At 52.8% G+C, this 16036-nt stretch overlaps 1 protein-coding gene across 3 annotated transcripts in view; it reads right to left on the reverse strand.

The window, feature by feature from the left end:
- The window catches only part of LOC106738419 (C-type lectin domain family 2 member D), a 59897-nt gene extending 46038 nt beyond the window's left edge, over window positions 1-13859 (reverse strand). The window contains exon 1 of one of the 3 annotated variants that reach the window (XR_009455778.1): window positions 13325-13859. The gene's annotated coding sequence lies outside the window, so the exon portion shown is untranslated. The remainder of the gene's footprint in view (window positions 1-13324) is intronic. The other 2 variants (XM_059715350.1, XM_059715349.1) reach the window with 2 other exon arrangements.
- Between the last annotated feature and the right edge of the window lie 2177 nt (window positions 13860-16036).

Raw genomic sequence — 16036 nt, forward strand, 5'->3', positions numbered from 1 at the left:
GGAGGATCCAGGGAACTACCAACCAGTCAGCTTCACCCTAGTCCCTGGAAAAATCATGGAGCAGGGCTTCAAGGAATCCATTTCTAAGCACTTGGACAAGAAAGTGATCAGGAACAGTCAGCATGGATTCACCAGGGTGCAAGTCATGCCTGACCAACTCATTTGTCTAGGGGTGCACCAATCAAGTTCTTTTTGGCTGACAGCAATGTCCAATTATTAACCAGCCATATCAGTCAATACAAATCCAATTTCTGATATGCAGCCCAGCAGCTTGGGGAGCAGTGTCCAGCCGGTAAGTCTTGTGGGGGAAGGGGTAGGGGGGTGAAGATCAAGGCTCCCATGGTGAGGCAGGGAGTGGGGTTGCGGCAGGTGCTGCCCAGCTGAGGTGGGAGCAAAGGTTGTCTCGTCTGGGGAGTGGGGTGGCTCCCACCACTGCACACACCCCAGAGGAGGCATGGGGGGGGGCTGTGCCCCCTAGATTTGTGTGCAGGGTGAGGGTGGGCTGCCCACTGGGGGCTCAGAGCTGGGGGCTGCATCAACCTCTTTCCAGTGGGGGTGCTGTGCTGGTGTTGTGCTCAGGGCAGGCAGGGGTGAGGTGGGCAGTGGCAATGCTGGGAGCGGGGGCTACGGGATGGGCTATCAGCACCCCAAAATTCCTAATATAGCTCCCCTCCCAGCATCACCACTCCCCGCTCTGCCCCTGCACCCTGGATCAGCCCTCCCACCAGGAAGAGGCCATCGCAGCCCCTGGCCCCAGCCTGCAGCAGGCATCCTGCCCATACCCTAAACACAAATCCAGGGGGCACATGCCCTGCATGCCTCCCACAGAGTGAGTGCTGTGGTGAGAGCCACCCCCACACACACACTCTCTCCTTGCCCTTCAGACTTGTAGCCTGCAGCTCTGTTCCATGCTGTGCCCCACCAAAGCTGGGCAGTGCCTGCCACTGCCCCAGGCCCAACCCCAGCCCTCCCCCTCCCTCACCATGAAGGCCTTGAACTGCTTACCTCCTGCCCCTTCCCCCCAACAGATTTACTGGGTGAATGCTGCTTCCCCAGCTGCCAGGCTGCATTCCCAGTTGCCTGCATGCTGTGGCTGTGCGCATGCACACACAGAATCATAGAAGTTGGGTCAGAAGGGACCTTGTAGATCTTCAAGTCCGACCCCCTGCCTGGGCAGAAGGGAAACTGGGCTCAAATGACCTCAGCCAGGTAGGCATCAAGCCGCTTCTTAAAGACCCCCAGGGTAGGAGCTCCAGCTGAGGTGAAGAAGGCCCAACATCCCCAGGACAGGGTAGCCCACAGCCCTGTCCAGAGATCACAGAACTACCTGTGGTGTCTTGTTGTACTTGTGTCACAGTCCATGTTTGCAAGAAGGTTCAGTGTGTGCAGGGCAGAGCTCCAAGCAGTGGCGACATGCAGGGGGTGCACGGGCACCCCCTGACTGGCTGCGCTCACTGGTGCCCCCCCTGCAAGCGCTGGCTGGGGAGTGGAGCACTGTTGTACTCCCAGCAGCAGCCACAGCCACTTCTGGAAGCAGCAGCAGCGATTGGCCATCTCAGGATTGATCGCAGGGGAACCCCTCCCAACCAACCCAGTTGGCAGGATTAGCCACAGGGGACTCCCTTCCTTTGGTCGCTGACTGGAGGGGGGGGGGGGGCAAATGCCCCCCCCCCGACTAAGGCAGCACTGGTTGCCCATGGCTCCAAGAGCCCTTATAGTTACCAAACCCTGGGCCCCATCTGGCGCCTGTCTTCCTGTGTCTGTTATCATTCCATTCTTGATCCAAATGACCTGACAGTAGCACTTGACAGAGCTGTTGCTAAAAGCCTCATCCGCTGCCTTCAGTTCTCTGCACTGGGGAAACATTGGAAAGCTTCAAGCCCAGGGCCTGGATCCCTTTTCTCTGGGCACTGTACAAACTGACCAGGTGGCAATTTGCCCTCCATGTTGCTGCTGCTCCAGTAGCCCTGCAATGTCCCTCTCTACCCCTGAAATCTGCTCTTGCAAGACAGGTTTTTAAACTGTGCCCCATCTCTGCTGCTGCCACCAAACCCAGAGGAGAGCAGCTTCCCCTGCGCCTCCCCCTCATCCCCTTCTGAACAATCCAGAGATTTGCCCCCGGACCTATATTAAAAAAGCATCTCACTCAAGTGAGGCTCAAGCCTTGCTGGGAAAGCAGACAGCACCAGGCTGGGTGGTTTCAAGCTCCTCCCCCTCTTCCATGTTTTTTTTCCTGTGGCTGAGCTGAGCCAACTCTGATCTCATAATATAGCTATTGTGCCTGCTGGGGGGGAGGCAGGGGGATGTTGCACATCAGGGAATGGTTAGGGCCCAGCTCACACTGCTTTGCGTGTGTGAGGGAAGCAGTGCAACCTCACAGGGCCGATGAACAGGAGAAGCCACTTTCCCTGCAGCAGCACACAGAGTTAACCAGATCCCCGATGCTATTCTGTTAAGAGGCAGCAGAGCCCAGGACTGATTTTTTGCCCTGTCACGGCCCTACTCTGTGACCCAGCGCAACACTGAGCTCCAGCCAACATCCTGGGGAGCGGTGGAAGGAAGGAAGGGCGAGTGGTGAGAATAGTAGGATTGAGAAGACCTGCATTTTCTTCCCAGCTCTGCCAGTCTCCCTGTATGACCATGGGCAAGTCCCTTACCCTCCCTGTTTCTGTTTCCCTGTCCATTAAACAGAGCTGATCACCTGGGTGCGGTGGGGATAGATGGAGCAGAGCAACAGGCTGACTGAGGTCACATCCAAGAGCCCTTTTGGTGTGGAAGTGATGCTCTGAGCTCCACTGGCTGCCTGGGAACAGCCTGAACTTTGCTTGGAAGGCTCAGAGCAGGGTGGGGTGAGAGTTTGGGGTAATTAAACCACAAGTATGGAGAACATAGGGAAACTTTCACACTGTTCTTGTGAACTATTAAGTGCAACTTGGGTTACCTGGCTAAACGTCTTCTGACCTTGCTTTCTGCCTGATGTTTGAGCTAGAGTAGACATTGTGACTACCACTGTGGATCAGTCCCTCGACTGATGCCTTGGCTTTGATGAGTAGTGCCCGCTCCTGCATGGCGCACAGAATTCAATTTTATTTCTGGGGAATGGACTGTTCCATGTACTAAAGCTGAAAGGAGAAATTTACTGTTCCTGCTCCGCTTGACAGCCTTGCTTCTCCTGCAGGGTCTCTGGATTTCTATTTGCACCCTTCAATATTTACATTTATACTGACCTCTGTCCAAAAAGGCAAACTTCCAGGCACCTGGAGGCTGAAAGCCACAACAAACTCTGAGCAGGCACAATAGGGAATTGGGCATGATACAGCCAAATGCATCAAATGAAGAACTGTCCTGGCTTGCCTAGTGTGTTCCAAGCTATTAGGGATGTTTTGCCAACTAGCAAGGTGCAAACAGAAACTCAGGTAAGCAACAATGGGCACAGCATCCTGGGAGCAGGGGGGAGGTACGTGCCCTTTCAGGAGGCCTCACATGTCTGTACACTAATGCACATAGTACGGGGGGCAAGCAGGAGGCAATGCCTTCTGATAGCAGGGAAGAATCCAGACTTAGTACGGCTCACAGAAACCTGGTGGGATCCTACCCATGACTGAGTGGTGGGCATTCAGGGATACACACTATATAGAAGGGACAGGACTGGGAGGAAAGTTGGGGGAGGGGGGTCACCCTCTATGTCAAAGAGCAACTCACATCATCAAGAATTAGCTTTGGGGCAGAGGAAGGTCAGACAGAGGCACTGTGGGTCAAACTTCAAGGGGGGCAAGGCGAAAGGGATCTTACGGTGGGTGTCTACTACAGACCACCCTGCCATAGGGTTGAGCTGGACCAGGGCTTCTCAGCACAGCTTATGGAGGCGGTTAGGTCTAGGAATGTCATTGTCATGTGGAACCTAAAATACCCAGACATCTGCTGAGAGGAGCAGTCAGCTAGGTCTGACTATTCGCGTAGGTTCCTAGGTGAAATACAGGACCTCCACCTTATCCAGGAGGTGCACAGCCCCACTAGGGGAGATGCCTTGCTGGACCTGGTCTTGGCCACTGGGGATGACCTGGTGAGGGGTCTGCAGGTCCTTGACCACCTGGGTGACAGTGACCATCACCTGCCGGAATTCACCATCCAGAGCAGGGTGTTGAGGGCTCATACCAGGACTAAAGCCCCTGACTTCAGAAGGGCCAAATTCAAATAATTTAGGAGATTAGTGGGGGAGGCACTGAGGGCCCAGAAGGTAGAGGATATGGGAATCCATGAGGGATGGTCGTACCTTAAGGGGACGATCCTCCAGGCTCAGAGTGTGACAGTCCCTGAGAGAAAGAAGGGGGGTAAGAGTGCTCTGAAACCTCCGTGGCTCAGCAAAGGCATTCAAGAACGCCTGAGGGCCAAAAGGGAGGCGTACACCTGCTGGAAGAGAGGGGCTATCACCAAGGAGGAGTACTCCTCCTTGGCCCGTGAGTGTAGGAGGGCTATTAGGAAGGCCAAGGCAGGGGTGGAGCTCAGGATTAAGGACAACAAAAAGTCCTTCTTCAAATACATTGGAAGTAAGAAGAGAGCACCGGGTAATGTAGGGCCCCTGTTAGACTCAAATGGTGATCTTGTGGCTATGCCAGATGAGAAAGCTGAAATTTTTAACAAGTTCTTTGCCTTTGTTTTCTTGGACAGCTCACAGGACAGCTCACCCACCACAGGTAGGGGCAATCTTGGGGATAGCACTGCCTCGGGTCCGTGCAGAAGTAGTTAGGGATCTTCTGGAAGGGCTGGAAGTTTTTAAATCTGCAGGCCCTGATGCCCTCCACCCACGGGTGTTGAGGGAGCTGGCGGGGGTCATTGCTGTGCCCTTGGCCCGGCTGTACAAGTGATCGTGGTCCATGCGCCAGGTGCCCGGAGACTGGAAACTAGCTAACGTGGTTCCCCATTTATAAGAAAGGAGGACCCAGGAAACTATAGGCCCATAAGCCTCACATCGGTCTTGGGGAAAATCCTTGAAATAATTATCAAGGATCACATCTGTGGGGGGCCGGCAGGGGAGATCATGCCCAGGGGAAATCAACATGGATTCATCAAAGGCAGGTCCTGCCAGACCAACCGGATGGCCTCTTATGACCAGGTAACTAAATCCTGGGATGATGGTGTTGCCACAGATGTAGTCTTTCTGGACTTTAAGGCGGCCTTTGACACTGTCTCTCACCCCATTCTCATTAATAAATTAAGCAATTGTGGCATTGATGCCTACACAGTTGGATGGGTCAAAAATTGGCTGATGGGGCGCACCCAGAGAGTGGTGGTAGAAGGTCGTACTCGACCTGGCAGGATGTGAGCATTGGGGTCCCCCAGCGCTCAGTCCTGGGCCTATGCTGTTCAACATCTTCATCAGCGACTTGGACGAGGGGGTGGAAAACATGTTGTCCAAGTTTGCCGATGACACCAAGATGCGGGGAGAGGTAGGCATGCTCAAAGGGAGAGAGAGGCTGCAATTAGATTTAGACAGACTACAGAAGTGGGCGGATGGTAATGGGATGGACTTCAATGTGGATAAATGCAGGGTGCTGCACCTGGGGAGAAGGAATCCATAGCATACATACAAGCTGAGGCGCTCTCCCCTTGTGAGCACAGAGGTGGAAAGGGATCTTGGAGTCATTATTGACTCCAAGATGAACACGAGCCACCAATGCCAGACCGCAGCCAGCAAAGCCAACTGCACCTTGTCGTGCATCCAAAGATGCATCTCAAGCCGGTCCAGAGAGGTGATCCTCCCCCTTTACGCGACATTGGTCAGGCCGCAGTTGGAATACTGCGCCTGGTACTGGGCACCGCACTTTAAGAAGGATGTGGCCTGCCTTGAGAGGGTTCAGAGGTGGGCCACCCGCTTGGCTGGAGGGCAATGGGGCAGGCACTATGAGGAGAGGCTGAGGGACCTGAACCTGTTCAAGCCTCAGCAAGAGGAGGCTGAGGGGGGATTTGGTGGCTGCCTACAATCTAATTAGGGGAGATCAGCAGCAAATAGAAAGGGCCCTATTCCCCCCAGCACCACCTGGGGTGACAAGGAACAATGGCCAGAAGCTGCTGGAGAATAGGTTCAGGTTAGAGATTAGGAAGCACTATTTCACTGTTAGGGCGGCTGGGATCTGGAACCAACTTCCTAGGGAAGTGGTCCTCGCTCCTACCTTGGGTAAATTAAAAAAAGAGGTTGGACTAACACCTGTCTGGGATCATGTGATCCCAGCATGTGCTCCTGCCAGTGGCAGGGTGTTAGACTAGATGATCTGTTCAGGTCCCTTCTGACCCCTAACTACTATGAAACTATGAGAAAGAAAAGTAAAGGAAGTGAAAAAAAAGAAACCCCCCCCACTACCTACCTCCCCCAAAACAGCCTGGAAAGATCCTCCTTTGGGCCTTTCCAAAGGGCTTTTCCCCCCCCATTCTTCCTCTTTTACTTGCAGCCTCCAGCAGTTAAGGAAGTTCTGATTCAGAGGCCATGCCCCTCACTCAATATTGCACGCTGCATAAAAAAAAGAATTTGCCTTTGTTATTTTTATACTTCCTACCTACTAGTTCCATTTTATGAACTCTAATTCTTGTATTTTGAGAGACAGTAAATAATAAAATCCCTATTAAACTTTCTCTATGCCATTGAGTATTTTGCAAATACTTATCAGGTCCCCCCTCAAGCATCTTTCTTCTAGACTGAATAGACCTGGCCTCTTTAGTCTCTCCTCCTATGGAAGCCCCTCTTTACCACTGATCATCCTTGCTGACCTTCCCTGCACCTTCTATAGTTTTTCTACATCCTTTTTTGAAGTGTGGAGACCAGAAGTGGGAACAGTACTCAAGATTTAGCTGCACTATAGTTTTATAAAAGGGGAATCATGATCCTTTCAGTTCCATTTAGAAATCCCTTTCTTCCCTAATGGTTTGTTTGTCTTTTCCGTGGCTGCTAAGCACTGAGCTGATGCGCTTAGCAACCTGTCCACAGATACTCCCAGATCTCTTTTCTGTGTGGCAAGAGCTAATGTAGAGCTATCATAGTGCAGGCAGTGTTCAGGTTATGTTACCCTGTGTGCATCACTTGGCATTTAGCTACACTGGATTTAGTCTGCCATTTAGCTGCTCATTCACTCAATCATGCCAGATCCTTCTGTGGTTGCTCACGGTCCACTTTGATCTTTACTACTTTGAATAATTTTGTATCATCTGTAAATCTGGACACCCCACTACTCACACTGCTGAGTCCTAGGTTTGCTCTAGAGTGGACAAGGTAAAGGAATCCAGAAATATTAGTGCAGATGTGTAGGATCAAGAGGTCTTTAATAGCAAGGAGAAACCATCCACTGAACATAATGCAGTCTCAAAAACCATGTGGAATGGATCTGCAGAGACCACAGCAAGGAATGAAGGCCACCACCGCTGTCACCATAGGGCAGGAGTCAGTAATGTTTTCTGTTGGCAGGTGAAATGACCCAGCTCAGTTCAAAGGCAGGCCAGCAATGACCAGCAGGCAGGTTCAGCACAGGGTCTCCATGCCCAGGCCTCTAGAGGTCTGCTCTTCAAGAAGCCTTTCCTACTTTAAATCTTCCTTCGTGTCTCATTCTCAAGAAACCAAGACGCTTCAATGACCTGTATCTTTTCTACGTGCCCAGTGCACACAGCTCTGCTGGGAGGACTCTACAGCATGGAAACAAACATCACTGATCACTGCACGAGCCATTTGTTTCCTATGCGCGGAGAAATAACTTGTGTTTCCTGCTCGCATGCAGAGATAACTTCCATGAATGTGTCTAATTCTCCCTGACCCTGAATCTACTGATTTGCTGATCTGCTGATTTCCTGTCACGAACGATAGATTTCAAAGGAGCGTTTACATGTCTGGCACGGAAGGGAGGCCCTGTCCCTGCCCATCTGCTGCCCCTCACTCCCAACCCACTGACCCCAGCCCTGCCCGTGCCCCTCACTCACTAAACTGCAGTACCCTGGCCCCCTGGGCCATGATGGTGCCCCTCACTTCTGACCCGCAGCCCCTCATCCCCATCCCTGCTGGTGCCCCTCACTCCTGACTGACAGCCCCCCACCCCCATCCCTGATGGTGCCCCTCACTCCCAACCCACAGTCCCCGCTCCCTAGCCCCATGACCCTCAGTTCTGACCCGCAGGCCCCTGCCCCCCAGTGTGGCCAGAGGGCCCCAGCTGTCCTTGTCTTGACCGGGCCGGAGCACGGTGGCTCCAGTTGATGCAGGTGGTGGCAGAGCATGTCCGGCCCTAGCGTGGGCTGGATGGGAGAAGAGGGGAGGCTTGTGGCACCCCCTGCCCTGGGATAGGGCTTCAGTACCCTGCGGGTAACCTGGCCAGGGCCCCCTCCTTCTCCCACGCCCTGGGCAGCGGCTTCCGCCGCTCAGCCCCTCCGAGTACAGGTACCTGCACTGCCACCGTCCAGCCAAGGAGCTCCGCACTGCCCCACCCCCCCTTCCCCCGCTGGAGGGGCAGGAAACCATCCCCCACCCTTTGCTCTGTCACAGCTGCAGCCCCCACTCCCCCTGCCCTGTTCAAGTGTCTGGGATGTTGCTGTGCTCCAGGGGTGGGAGCAGGGGGAGGCGATCAGAAGCAGCAGGAGCACCACAGGGGTCTGTGCCTCCGCAGCTGCAAGCAGGCCCGCTCTTGTGTGCTCCCAGCCACGGGCTACACGTAGCGGGGGGAGGGGGCACGTGCCCCTCCCCCCGAGATTGGCCACCACTGAGCTGGCATGTTTCAAAAGTGGGGTGGTCCCCACTTGCCGCCATGGTGCCCCACCCCAGTCGCAGGAGAAACCAGTTGTTCTTTAGGGCTGTGCAAAACAGAAGCATCCCACTTTGACTTCTGTTTCAATGGCACAGTGTTTCATTTCAAGTTTCATTTAGTTTGAAAAGCACTATTCCATTCTGTTTCATCGAAACAGGAGCTCTGGGGAACTGAGCCCAGCGCGGGGAAGCACCTCCCACCACTGGGCTCAGCTCCCAGCGGCTTGCAGCCCCGTGCCACTCAGCCCAGTGGCTGGCGGTGGAGCACGGCGCCGCTCTGCCCGCCTTCCGCCACTGGGCTGAGTGCCACGGGGCTGGCGGAGCTGATCGGAGAGCAGCCCGGCGGCGGGAGGCAGGGAGAACCAGGGCTGCGCTCCCCACCAGGCTGAGCCACTTGGGGCTGCGGAGCTGCTCAGAGCACAGCCCTGGCTCTCCCCTGCCTCCCACCACCTGGCTGGCCGCTTTGAAATTCAAATGTTTCAAAACGTTTGAAATGTTTCACCTGGCTTCATTTCATTTCAAGGCTGTTTTGAAGCCCTTTGTTTTGTTACGATTTTGCCGTTTCGAGAGTAAAATGATTCGAAACAGCATCAAAACGAAACAGCAGGCAAAGCTTCACACAGCCCTATTGTTCACGCTCCCGGCTGCCTCGGATCATCCTCCCGCTGCTCCCACCAGCAGAGCAAGGGGAAATCCTGGACATTCAGGCAGATTTAAAGAAACCTGCCCAGACTGTGATCAGAGGGCTTAAAAAGAGCGGGGACACATTCGGGGAAACCCAGACCTATGGTAACCCTATCTCAGCAGCATATGTACACTTGAGCAAAACCATTACCAATAGACACACAGATTAAGCCCTCTATTAAATTAGAAACCTCAGGATTTTAAAGATTCTTATTTTCCCCACAGCAGCAAATAATTTGACTAGGTCCTTTTGCTCCATGACCAAACTCCTGCCTCCCCCACACAGTTAACTATTAATAAATTATTCAAAACAGGACTGCAGAAGTCACCAGCTGGGCTGCAGGTCCTGCCCTAGTCCATCTGTTTTGGAAAGGCATGATTCTGGCACCCAACTCCAGGCTGGGAACCCCAATCCCACACCATCACCTTCCTGCAGCCCAAAATCTGAATGGCTCTCCCCTCCCTGGCCCCCCAGGAACTGCATAGGAGTCTCTTCCTGCTCTGTGACAGGTCATGGCGCTGGAAGGAAAGGAGAAATTGGAGAACAACAATTAAACCAACAGCAGGTGCAAGCATAGCAGTTAGGCCTGAACAAGGATGTTTGCAGAAAAGTTAATAAAAAAAAAAAAAAAAAAAGCTTTTATTGGGCCAGCTGCCTAGTTGAAAGAGATACAGACCAGATGCTGGTCACAAAGTACCCTTCCTCCTGGCTGAGAAAGAAGCAGGCACACCTTGAGCTAAGCAGCAGATAGAGGAGGCCCGTGCAGAACTCCACAATAAATGTAAATAAAAGCAGTTTGCTTAGAGGAATGGAGGAAGGCTTTAATGAAGGAGAAAAGAGGGATTTATCAGCAGTAGCTAACAGACCAAAAAAAAAAAAAAAATGTAGCAGAGATTCATAGATTCATAGATGTTAGGGTCGGAAGGGACCTCAATAGATCATCAAGTCCGACCCCCTGCATAAGCAGGAAAGAGTGCTGGGTCTAAATGACCCCAGCTAGATACTCGTCTAACCTCCTCTTGAAGACCCCCAGGGTAGGGGAGAGCACCACCTCCCTTGGGAGCCCGTTCCAGACCTTGGCCACTCGAACTGTGAAGAAGTTCTTCCTAATGTCCAATCTAAATCTGCTCTCTGCTAGCTTGTGGCCATTGTTTCTTGTAACCCCCGGGGGCGCCTTGGTGAATAAATCCTCACCAATTCCCTTCTGTGCCCCCGTGATGAACTTATAGGCAGCCACAAGGTCGCCTCTCAACCTTCTCTTGCGGAGGCTGAAAAGGTCCAGTTTCTCTAGTCTCTCCTCGTAGGGCTTGGTCTGCAGGCCCTTGACCATACGAGTTGCCCTTCGCTGTACCCTCTCCAGGTTATCCGCATCCTTCTTGAAGTGTGGCGCCCAGAATTGCACGCAGTACTCCAACTGCGGTCTGACCAACGCCCTATAGAGGGGAAGTATCACCTCCCTGGACCTATTTGTCATGCATCTGCTGATGCACGATAAAGTGCCATTGGCTTTTCTGATGGCTTCGTCACGCTGCCGGCTCATGTTCAACTTGGAGTCCACTAGGACTCCAAGATCCCTTTCCACCTCCGTGCCACCCAGCAGGTCATTCCCTAGGCTGTAGGTGTGCTGGACATTTTTCCTCCCTAGGTGCAGCACTTTGCATTTCTCCTTGTTGAACTGCATCCTGTTGTTTTCTGCCCACTTGTCCAGCCTATCCAGGTCTGCCTGCAGCTGTTCCCTGCCCTCCGGCGTGTCCACTTCTCCCCATAGCTTTGTGTCACCTGCAAACTTGGACAGAGTACATTTCACTCCCACGTCCAAGTCGCTGATGAAGACATTAAAGAGTATCGGTCCAAGGACCGAACCCTGCGGGACCCCACTGCCCACACCCTTCCAGGTCGAGACCGACCCATCTACCACAACCACACCCTTCCAGGTCGAGACCGACCCATCTACCACGAGAGGTTGTTTCCTCCAGAAAAATCTACAAAACACGTTCCAAGGATGGACCTGGGAATAGAAATTCATATGCTCTCTGGGTGTTGAGAACCTGAGTGTCACAGGATGGTAGGGTCCTTGCTTGGCCTTCCCACCCTGGACCTCACCTTGGGGAAAGCCTGCCTCTGCTCCAGTGCTTGCCATATGGTTTTGGTTCAGATGCGATGAGGATTTGGGAGGGGAGACTGCTCACCGCTCAGGAGGATGTCACCTGGGGGCGCTTGGCTGTCTCTCTTGCTCTATAGTCCCCTTATTCTTCTAGTCCAAGCCATGGTCTGTGAGCTCTGTGGTACCCGTCTGCAGAGCTCTGGTCTCTATCAGTGGGCACTGGCTGTGCTCACCTGGGCTCCTGTGGGGACCTCCTCTTCACCCCTTTTTAGTCCTCTTTCTTCCCCTCCACCAGCCCTCTGGAAAGTAAATAAAGATCAGGCCCTTCCCACTCTCTCAGTAAAGAAGAGATGCTTCGCTTTTTCTTGGGACAGGGAAGGTGCACTGTTCCTTAAAGGCTGGGATCTTCACTGGCCTTTCCCTGTATGCCCAGCTCAGGGACTCCTTTGTCTTAGCAGCTTCCTCTCTGCAAAAGGGACTCTCCTGACCTGGCCATGCTTCCCTTTCCCCTTCTTTCTCATAACGGTTTTATCTGCCCTAGGGCAGCTGCTAATAAGTCTGTTTATGTATCTTTCCTTAACCAGGCAGCTGGGGCTTGTTAATCCTCCTGGGAATCTCCCCTGCAGGCTTGTTGGCCTGTGCCCTGTGATGATGATGCCAAGGTAAATATTTCACCTGAAACAAAGGAGCATTTCTATGAAGAACAGTCCTTACTTCAGCCAGGAGAGAACTATATAATTGGGAATGCAAAGGGAGATTAGAAAAGTTGCAGAAAGCCAGCTCCATAGTAGTAAAGGGGTGTTTGAAGACGTTTCATGTCAGGTGGTACCTATCTCCTCAGACTGAAATGTGGGGGGTTCACACCAGTATCAATCATCCCGGTGCTATGGAAATGAGTCACTAAGGAGACTCCAGGCCTGGGAATGTAGGGACTGAGTGACATTGGCTCAGGGAGCCATGGTGGCTACTCCCCTACTGCAGAATTGCAGCCCATGGGCAATGTGTTCGACACCCCTGGCCTGTAGCAAGTGCTGCACATCACTGCTTCTAAGAACCGCACTGTTTGCTTCAACAGAACTAACACCTAAGGGACACACAAGCACCAGATCAAGCAGACTTTCCACCACTCCCTTTTCTGGCCTTAGTACCCTCTTACTCAAAGGTACTTACAAGACCCCTTCAGAAAACAGGCCTTGGAACAAATTGTCATAGCTGGACCATTAAAAAGAAATAAAGAAAAAAATCTAGGCTTAACACAGAAGCTTATAACAAACTAACAAATACTGCAGCTAGTCTCCCTGCACTCCCCAGGTAATAGCTACTCTCTTCCTTCTTGAATGATCTCCTCCCTGCAACTACCCTGCCTGTTCTCCTGCACTTCTTTTGTCTTCCAACCGCTCCCGATAACATTTCTTTGCTCCTCGTTCACAGCCCTCCTCCATCCCTAGAAGCAGTCCTGCGTGCATTTACTTGTAGTCCTGTAACCAAGAGGGGTGAGGGGGTGAGGCTGTGGTGCCTCAGTCTCCCCAAACAGGGCATCACTTCAACAGAAAGCTACCGACGTCTGATTGATTGGCACCGTGAAAGCATCAGAAAGCAGCCCACGGGATAACCCACCAAGCCCAGTTTGGAGACCAGAAGGGATTATCACAGCGTGACTTCAAGCCTGACCCCAAACAGCCCCGCCAGGCCCCTCCAGTGGCACTCCTCCCCAGCTGTCCGCGGTGCGCAAGGCGTGTCCCTGCTCCGCCATCGTACTGACCGCCGCGTGCCTGCAGCCGTGCAAGCGCAGCTCCCCCGGGGGCGGCTCCGCAGCGCGGTCCATGGCTCCCCGCTCGGGTCTCCTGTGCAGGGAGGGCGCCCCTGCTCCTGGCGGCACTCACCCCCGCTCCTCCACCGGCTCCCGGGGCGTCCTGCACGATTTACTGGAGTACGTCGGGGGGCCGCTCAGCCGCTCCTCCATCCGCTCCGGCCCAGGGAAAAGGGCTCCTCCCTCGGTTCCGCTACAGGCACGCGGGGGCTGTCCTGGCTGCAGCACCGCTGCCCCTTCCCATGGCTGGTTTTCCCGGGCTCGGGGCGCTCCCTGCCCTGCACTCCCGGGGCCCTTCTGCCGCAGGTACCAGGCGATGCACAGCGCTGCCGCCCCGGCACGGCCTGGTCCGGCGGTGTGGGCTGGGCTGGGCTGGGCCGGGCCGTGCCGGTCCCGCAGTTCCAGACTCGGCTGGAGCCGCGGGCACTCCGCCTGCCCCTGCGCTGGGGGCTGTGCACAACGGGAGGGGGCACATGTCTGCCCACAACCCCCTCACCGGCTCCTACACCTCAATACCACCCCCCAAAATCCCAAACACCCCTCCCCGCCCCCTTCACATGGTTTCGTCTGCCACCCGGTGGCCTATAGCGGTGTGCACACTGGGGATGACGATGCTTTAAGGCGGCTGAAACGTGCTGAAACCACCTCGGTAAATAAATACTGCGCTGTTGTAGCCAAGCTGTTCCAGGCCTGGAACCGGGCAGTGGGATCCGGCTGGTCCCTGCAGGGCTCTGCGTTAGGCTGGAGGGAGCTACCCGGGTCACTGATGCTTTTGGGAAAAGCTCCTCAGTAACGCACCCAGCCCTTCCCACTGCCCCCAGCAGCTGCCAGGCGGGTCACACCGGAAAGCCATGACTGCAAGCAGGCACCAGCACAGGCTGCCTAAATGATGCCAAATCAAGCTGCGTCTCTCCAGTGTGAGTCTGATAGGATTTTGAAAAGCAAGGTGCACGTGGGATGGCACGTCATCACATAAAACACAACAAATTTTTCTCCAGTTAAAGAGAAACTAGTCTTACCAGATTTGCCCATCGCATTTATTAGGGATACGTTTCTAGGGTCTTGGTAATTCTATCAATGAGCTGCTTGTGTTACTTGTGTTTCTACACAGAGCTGTCTGTCTCCCTTCTGCAAGTCCTCCCCCCCCCCGCGATGGAGCTATGTTGCAGAACTCAGGTTAAGTGGGGCTGGGTTCCTCCAGCCACCAAATCAGCCATACACACAAACACACACAAATTAACGTGACACGCCTGACCCGGCCGGGTTGATCAGCATGGACAGGCTGACACTCATATGCCAAGAATCAGTTCATCAGAGCAACAATGCACTGCAGTCAGACACAAGCACACAGGAGAACAGAATCCCTCTGAATCCGGCTGGGTGTCCAGCTGACACCCTCACGGGCCAGCATTCAGTTCATTGGGGCACGTCTGAACCAAACTGGGTCAATCAGCCTGTACAAGCTGATCCTCTTATGTGTTTCAAACTAGGCATGTCTCAGTCTTTAGCCCCTTGATGAGCAGACCCCATAGTATCTCTGGGCTTCACAGGGATCTTTAGCTTAGGTAAAAGAAGCGCTGCTGCAGAGCAAGTGGGGAAGGAGAAGTAGAGAAGGAAAAATATACCCAGTTACAACCAGTTTGACTGTACAAGTTATTTATTGCTAAGTATACGAAATATATAATGGTACTAGTAGTAATAGACATGCAAAGTAAAAACAAACACAAACAATTACAATACTACCCTGGTTTCACTAAGTATTTGGGGAAACTTAGCTCAAGCTTAACTAATACAGTTCAGGTTCAGAAATCTTTACCTAGAGCTAAAAGAGAAAAGAGAGAGAACGAGAGCTGAGATCTCCCCAGTCCGAGGCACTCAGGTTGCAATGTGGACAGGTGAAGTTCTCAGCACAATCCTTGAAGGGAGACGATCTGTTTTTTCCAGCTTCTCGGAAACAACAATGGATGGTGTCAGAGAGACTTCTCTTCTTGAAATGCACACATTTTGCTGCTTTTTTTACAGATTTTTATACCCTCAGTTCAGCTTCTTCCAAGTATTTTCAGTAGTGTAAATCATTGTCTTTTCTATTAACAAGGGGTTATCTTGTTTGGAACATCTCAAGAAACTGATTGATAACCAGGAAAAACAAAAGGTTAAGGAGTAACCAGACACTTGGGAACCAGCTTGAAATTCCTATGTTTACCAGATATACTGATGGGATATCTCCTGGTTTCTTCAGAAACAATAGATAGCTTATAACATCAGGGTTTTGGATTTTTACTTGTTGTGAACAAGCGTTAGCTTAGCATGACTTTTCCAGATCTTCCTATAGTCTTTTAACAGACTTAAGGCAATTATTGGAGTGTTTATAACCTTCAGGCAGGAGGACTTCCACCAGTTGTCTAGGGAAAAGTATGACCGCACTGGTGGTCAGGGCTCCAACGGGCTGGATGCTGTGATGAACCCTTAACCATTGTTCAAATGTTGCCCATACCCCTTCAGACTTGGTCTCTTGCCTCAGCATTCCCTAACCCAGCAACCGAGTTTTAGCCAATCAAGTTTAAATAGGCCTCCCATAGTGTGACCGGGGAATGTACAGCCCAAGATACCTATTAAACTTTATTTCTGCTTAGACGTGTGTGTGTGTGGGTGGGTAGGGGGGGA

Source organism: Alligator mississippiensis, chromosome 11 (assembly GCF_030867095.1).
Source record: "Alligator mississippiensis isolate rAllMis1 chromosome 11, rAllMis1, whole genome shotgun sequence".
Classification (NCBI taxonomy): domain Eukaryota; kingdom Metazoa; phylum Chordata; order Crocodylia; family Alligatoridae; genus Alligator; species Alligator mississippiensis.